The 7191-nt window shown below is 52.7% G+C and overlaps 1 long non-coding RNA gene across 1 annotated transcript; it reads left to right on the forward strand.

Moving 5' to 3' along the window:
• Positions 1 to 6020: 6020 nt before the first annotated feature.
• LOC121015226 (uncharacterized) lies at positions 6021 to 7191 on the forward strand. Its single transcript, XR_005783709.1, has 3 exons — positions 6021 to 6120; positions 6577 to 6684; positions 6811 to 7191. It is a non-coding gene; the product is annotated as an uncharacterized LOC121015226 (long non-coding RNA).

Raw genomic sequence — 7191 nt, forward strand, 5'->3', positions numbered from 1 at the left:
ACCAGAGGCGTTTCTGGGTAGCAAATGACATCCTGGCTGAGCGACATCCAGGGATTCCTCCGGCCAAGCAAACTTTGCTCCGGCAAGGCCATCAGAGGGTAAAAGAAAGAGCTACGTGAGAAGGCATACGGGCCTTGTAATTAAATAAATTAATCGCGTGGAAATTTGCACAAGAGAGTATTTTCCCTTTCTGCCTGAGCACGTGGTTTGGCTGCTTTAGGGCGGATGACAGGATGTTGGCCGTCACCCAGGCCACTCACTTTACAGGGCGGGAAATAAAATCCAGAGAGGTGGAGTGATTTTCCAAGGTCACACAGCCTGCTGCTACCAGAACCGGGCCAGCGCTGGTTTTGCTGCCTGGGTGGTTTTCAACGATGTTGTTTTTTGTAAGCAGGAAGTCTCCTCTCTACCCCTCAAGTGAAACCGGGCAAGATACAAAGCAGATCAGGGTGGTCCTACTGAACTTGAAGTGGGATGAGCCTCCCAGCGCCCCACCTGCTTTACTGCTCGAGGCTTCAGGATACTGAAAACTTACACCAGCAATCATAACGACAGGTAGACCTCAGGACGGGTCACTTTCCGTAAGATTCCAGGCACTCCTTCTGGGGGGTTCGCATATATTAACTCATTGGATCTCCAGAAAGCCCTATAAGACTATACATCTGTGGGGCTGCAGGCATTTCCCAGGGATCTCTTGTCTACACATTCTGACAAGCAGCGTCTCTTGGAACCTGGGATCTTGATGCGGGATCTTTGCTAGTGGAGGGTGACTTCTTGCACACATACCCCATCCCTGCCTGAAAGGTACTGTCCCAGCAGCCCGGCTCATCCCCATTCTTTCCTACCCTTTTCATGTCATGTCACTGCCCCTTTCCCCAGGGGTGTGGAGAAGGCATGGCTCCAGGTTAGGCAGCTTGTTGGCCTCGCAGAGCCCACAGGCAGCCTTGTGATCTTATCCAAAGGCAACATGGTGGCCTGTGGGTTGGATGCAGCCTGAAGATATATTCTGTTTGGCATGCACAGCTGTTCCAGTTCCTTCTACTGCAAAACAGACTCCTTGTAAGCAGCCATTCGTTATGCTTCTGGATTCTGTGGGTCTCGAGAATTTAGAACCGGCACAGAAGGAATGGCTAGTTTCTGTTTCATGATGTAAGAGGTCGAAGCTGGGAAGATTGAAGGCAGGGTAGGAAGGGGGTATGGGCGGTGTGACTCAGTGGCTGGGGGCTGGCATCAGACTGGATCACCTTCACCCTGGTGGTTAATGCTGGCTATCAGCGAGAGCACCTATGTGTGGCTTCTCCACGTGGGATGGTTTGGGCTTCCTCACAAGATGGCGGCCAAGTGCCAAGATCATGTGTCCCAAGAGAACCAGACAGAAACCATATGATCTTTTATGACTGTATTGGTCTCCGAGGGCTGTCATAACAAACTACTGCAGAGTGATGACTTAATAGAAATTCATTCTCTTATACTTCTGGAGGCTAGAAGTTCAAAATCAAGCCATCAGCAGGGCTGGTTCCTTCTGAGGCTGTAAGGGAGAAGCTGTTCCATGTTCTCTCTTAGTTTCTGGTGGACTCGGGCATCCCTCGGCTTGTAGATCCATCACCCTAATCCTCTGTCTTTCCCTGGCCCTCTTCCTACATCTCTACGCTGTGTTCCTTCCATGCACATCTGTCCGTTTCCCCCTTTTATAAGGATGCCGATCATCTTGGATTAGAACCCATGTCATCTTAACCTGATCATCTGTGAAGACTCTATTTTTAAAGGTCATATCCACAGGTCCTGGAGGGTAGGCCCTGGGGATATCTTTTGGGGTGGCGCAGTTCATCCTGTAACAATGATCTTGAAAGTCACGTCGACTCCCTTCTGCTAGAATCACATTTCCTTCCCACCCAGGATTAAGGGGAGGGAACACTGGCTCCACCGTTGGTGGAGGGATGTCGAAGTTACATTATAAGGGGAGTGTGAGAGATGGGAGCTCTGTTGCAATCATTTTGGGAAGATATGACCGGCCACAACACCACAACGACGCTTACTATATATATAGTATTTAAGCATAAGGGGATTCACATAAAATTGGGATTTCTGGTTCTTGAAGAATCCAAAGAGCCTGGAGTACTGGTCTCTCTCCCCACCTCACCCCTTTCCAGTCCAGTCGTAGCAGTCAGGGAGAGCTGCCCCTTTTGGGAGGCAGCAGACTCTGAGCTGACCCACTTCCTGAGTCTCTCTCCTCAGAGGTCGAGCGTCAGTTGTCATCTTGTCACTGTGCATGGTTGTGTGTCCCTTAACACTCAGCCTGCTCCTCTCCTGTTTGTCCTTGCTACCCGCTCCCGGGGGGCCGCCGAGGGTGTTCCCTCCCCCTCCCCCAAGTCCGGGCAGTGCAGAGGAAGCTCCCTGGGGCAGGACCCCAGCAACTCCCCCCACCCCCAGGTGACGTCATGGCGTCATGAGAGAAACAACTCCACTCACTCCTCACCCCAAGAGCTGACAAGAGGCCACAGAAAGGAGCCCGCCTGTGATTCAGGGCCCGGTGTCTGCAGGACGGGTCTAGGCAGGAGGATGAGGCCTAACAAACACAGACAGCTGGCTGATTACAGAGGGCTGGGTGAGGAGAGGTGGAGAGAGGGGAGCTGGAAAACTGCAAACAGGTGTGGTCACTTTCCGTCGGCCCCGCCCCTGCGGGGCGGCCCCTCCCCCACCGGTTTCCTTCCAAGAAATGACCACCGGGGCTACTTCTGAGGTGGCTTCTCTGACTTCCTACCATTTCCATCCTTTTTCTAGAGCCTTCCGGATCTTCCCTGCTATTGACCAAATCCCTGTACAATACATGCCACTAGAGTAAACAATGACAAGGTTGCCAGCTGTATTTCAGTGTCATCCCAGGAGCCGTGAACCAGAGCAATCATTTTCTCTGAGGAAGAGCCAGTGGAATGGAAGTCGTCCAGGCCTGGGAGTCGGGGAACAGGCTCCAGTTCCGGGTCTCATGCAGGACTGTGGGCAGCTCCCTTCACCCCGAGGAGCTCTCTTCATGCTGGAGCACATGGTGTTTTGGCTGGTGCAGTCCTAGGCATTGGGGATACCACTGGGGGCCCCGGCCCTGTCACTTTGGGCAGGTTACCTGGCCTCTCTGTGTTTCAGCTCCTGCCTTTGTAAGAATTTGTTAATTTATGCAAAGCACCTGCAAAAGTGTTGGGCTAAGGCGTGAGCTGTCTTTCATATGTATCCATGTCCCTGACTGCGTGTGGATTTCTTCCATCTAGGGATGTACTGCTGTGTCCCAGCAGAAGTTGGGGACAGTGGCGCCTTGCCTTGTGAGGGTGTGCGGTCTCCCTACATACCAGGCACCGTGCCAGGCCCCAAAAAGCAGGCAGGTCCTGCCGCTCCCTCTGCCCTTACCCAGCAACGGCCAGAGGGTAAGAGGCCCCCGGAGTACTGGTCATCGGCATCTGTGATTAATATCTTGCAGGTTGGTGGCGGGTGAGGGTTTTTCCTGACCTCAGGGAATGACTGTTATTTGGCTCTTACTGAGAGGTGGAAACAATTTAAGAAGTGGGGAGGTTAGGGAGAAACAGGAAAACAAGCATCCCAGAGTTGCCAATTTAATTCGGGGCTGGCTGGCACTTTTCTGCAGAAAGCTAAGGCAGCTGGGGGCGGCAGCAGAAGGGAGGCCCGAGGTCCGGGAGGTGCCTGGTCCTGGGACACTGTCAGCCTGTGCGAGGCTACTCAATCTAAACCCTCCAAGATAAAACACACACACTGGAGGGCTCCTGGGCGGTTCAGTCGGTGGAGCGTCCAAACTCAGCTCAGGTCATGATCTTGCAGTTGGTGAGTTCGAGCCCTGCGTCGGGCTGTGTGCTGACAGCTCAGAGCCTGGAGCCTGCTTTGGATTCTGCATCTCCTCCTGTCTCTGCCCCTCCCATGCTCATGCTCTGTCTTTCTCTCTGTCTCTCAATAATAAATAAACCTTAAAAAAATTAAAACATACACACACACACACACACACACACATTGGAGCTCCCAGGAGGGCTTATTATTCGTTCCCCAGGGCTGTCATAACAGACTGCAGCACACTGGGTGGCAGAGACCAACAAAATTTTATTCTCTCCCGTTCTGGTGGCTGGAAGTCCAAAATCAACGTGTCGCAGGACCACACTCCCTCTGAAGGCTCTAGGGGAGGCTCGTTCCTTCCCTCTTTCAGCTTCTGGTGGCCCCTGTAGTCCGTGGTGTCCCTTGGCTAACAGATGCACCACTCTGAACTCTGGTCTGTGTTCACATGGTCTTCTCTCTCTGTGTCTCCCCGTGTCCTCCCCTCTTCTTAAAGGACATCAGTCACTGGGTTTAGGGCCCGCCCTATTCCAGTATGACCTCATCTTAACTAATTATATCTGCAAAGACCCTACTTCCAAATAAGGTTACATTCTGAGGTTCCAGGTGTGTTTATTTTTGAGAGGGAGGGGGAGGGGCAGAGAGAGAGGGAGACACAGAATCTAAAGCAGGCTCCAGGCTCTGAGCTGTCAGCACAGAGCCCGACGCGGGGCTCGAACTCATGAAGTTAGACTGAGCCACTCAGGCGCCCCGGATTTTTACATATTTAAATGATTCAGAAAGACTAAAAACCAGAATGATATCGCATTACATGTGAAAATTATATAAAATTTGAATTTCAGGGGTGCCGGGGTGGCTCAGTCGATTGGCCATCCGACTTCGTCTCAGGTCATGATCTCGCAGTTCGTGCGTTCAAGCCCCACGTTGGGCTCTGTGTTGACAGCTCAGAGCCTCGATCCCGCTTCGGATTCTGTGTCTCCCTCTCTCTATTATCCTCCCCCAACTCGCACTCTGTCTCGCTGTCTCTCTCTCTCAAAAATTAATTTAAAAAATGTATAAAATCCAAATTTCAGCGTCCATAAAGAAAACTTGATTGGAACACAGCCTCACATTCATTCATGTATCATCTTGGGCCGCTTCCTTACTAGAACAGGCTCCATGTACCCCGAAAAGCCCGAAATATTTACCATCTGGCCCTTTAGGGAAAACGTTCGTCCACCCCGTGACCATCGTTATCCGGAAGCAACGTTTCCCTCCTGGCCTGCGCCCGCCCAGAATGTGGAGGCCTCCCCAAACACCCAGCATTGTCTGAACTCCAGCAGGTTGCTTGGTGGTTAAAAGGGAAGGGGGGGCAGTGAGGCCAGGCAGGCCTGGGGTCCACTTCTGGCTCTGGCACTTAGCCGGCAGGTCCCCTCACCTTTCTGTGTCTATGTGTCCTTCTCTGGTAAATGGGAGGAGGTGAAATTCCTGATCACGGGGCCGCCCTGAGGATTCACTAGGTGCAGCAAAGGCCTTCCGCACAGCGCTGGGTGTGGTATGTGGTGGACAACAAAGGTCGGCTGCTGTCATTGTCCTGCGGCTCTAGATGGCACAGGAGATTGCAGGCAACAGAAAGTCAAAGACCTTTCAAATTCTCGAATACACCGGAAAATCCCACCTATTCTGGTGGAGGCTCCCAGCGAGCCTCTCGGGGCCTAATTCCACTCTATCAACATCCAGAAGGGAGTAAGAGTGGAACTCTATGGGGACGTCAACATCGGAAGACACACACGTAAGCACTGCTGTGGGCCTGCCGGCACCCACGTGACCATCCTGTCCCCCTCGCTCTGGGCCCCCGGGGGAGGTTGGCCTTCATGGGCTGCACCCCAGTGCCCTCTGACTTCCCGCTGAATTTGGGCCATCAGGAGCCCAGACAGGGGACCCGAGGACGGAAGGCAAGCCAGGCCCAGTGTGGGAGATGGTGCTTCTCCGACTCCCGACTGGCCCCGTGTGACATCTCCCTCTCCATCCAGCCTTCTCTGCGGGTTCCAGTAACTTCCTCCTCTCCTCTTGCCCGTTCAGGCCTGGGGTGGTCATGGCTGCTCTTCACCTTGGGTCCTGTGGTGTTCCTTGTAGCTCTTCAGCACTTTACCACAAACCTACAAAACTTTGCTCAACGGGTCCTAATCTGAGTGTTTTCCAGGGTGAATGACAGGCTCTGAAGGGCCCGGGATGACCCCTCCACTCCCACCAAATCTCTACGATTCAGAAGTTTTCTACTGATGCGATTTCCAGCTAGGATGAGTCCTGAGGCAGGTAGAGCACGTTTTTATCAAGGGATTGGAAATCGGGACGGATTGAGCCCGAACTGTGCCTGAACCCAGAAGCTCTTAGTGGATCCCACCTAAGGACTAATCTCTTGCATGTGTCAAGCGGTGTTACGGTTTACAAATTCAGTCTTCATGTAATCTCCCTTCTGACACCCACACACCTTTCGGTGGGGGTGGGGGGAGGCGTACAGAGCCGCTTTCGGCATCCCCCATGTTCTCGAAAAGGACACCCAGGTTCCAGAAGTTTTGGAGGAGCACCCACATCTGGTGTGGAGTTAGGATTTGCGGCAGCAAATAAAAATAGAGGATGCCCAGTTCACTTTGAAGTTCAGATCACAACAAATTATGTGGTGTGGGATAAACATATCCCATGCAAATTTTGGTTTGTGCTTTATCCGGCGACCCTAACTTGAACCCAGTTTCCTCTGTTCCCATGTCCAAGGCCTGGGTTTTCTGCTACATCAACCATGCTGACCAGCAAGATTCCTGAAGACAGCCTAGAACCGGCACGGATTTCCCCCAAGTTTCTACCCAGTGTCACGAGCTATCGGTCAGTCTGGGGGAGTAAGAGTTGAGATGGGGTAGGATCTCTGTATAGGGGAAGATCCTGTGTGTAGGATCTTCCCTTGTATAAGGAAGGCCCTATATGAGGGGTATGTGTTTCTTGTTCTTTCAGGCAGCTGCTCCATCAGAACAGTCCAGGCAGAGCAGTATCCTGCAGACATTAATGCGTGTGTCCCAGAGCCCATGGTAGGGAGGACCGGACTGAGGACAGCACAGACCCTCAAGTGTCAGGACACCGAGTCTGAGACAGCAATAAGCGGGAAGAGCTTCCCTCTGAATCTGTGGTCACAGAACCGGACTCACTGGCTCTTCCATGCCAACCCCCTAGTCCCCAGTCACAGCTTGTGTCCAGGAGATGGTCCCTTCCATTCTCCCAGACCTTCAGCACGGTGGTCTAAGGCCCCAAGTGTAGGAGGGACTGAAGGCTGGGCCCTGCCTGGCTGTCAGGTTACGACTCATCAGTAGGAGTGCGGGGACCAGATGATTAGGAAAC

Source organism: Herpailurus yagouaroundi, unplaced genomic scaffold, assembly GCF_014898765.1.
Source record: "Herpailurus yagouaroundi ecotype Mexico unplaced genomic scaffold, PumYag 206, whole genome shotgun sequence".
In the NCBI taxonomy this organism is placed as follows: Eukaryota; Metazoa; Chordata; class Mammalia; order Carnivora; family Felidae; genus Herpailurus; species Herpailurus yagouaroundi.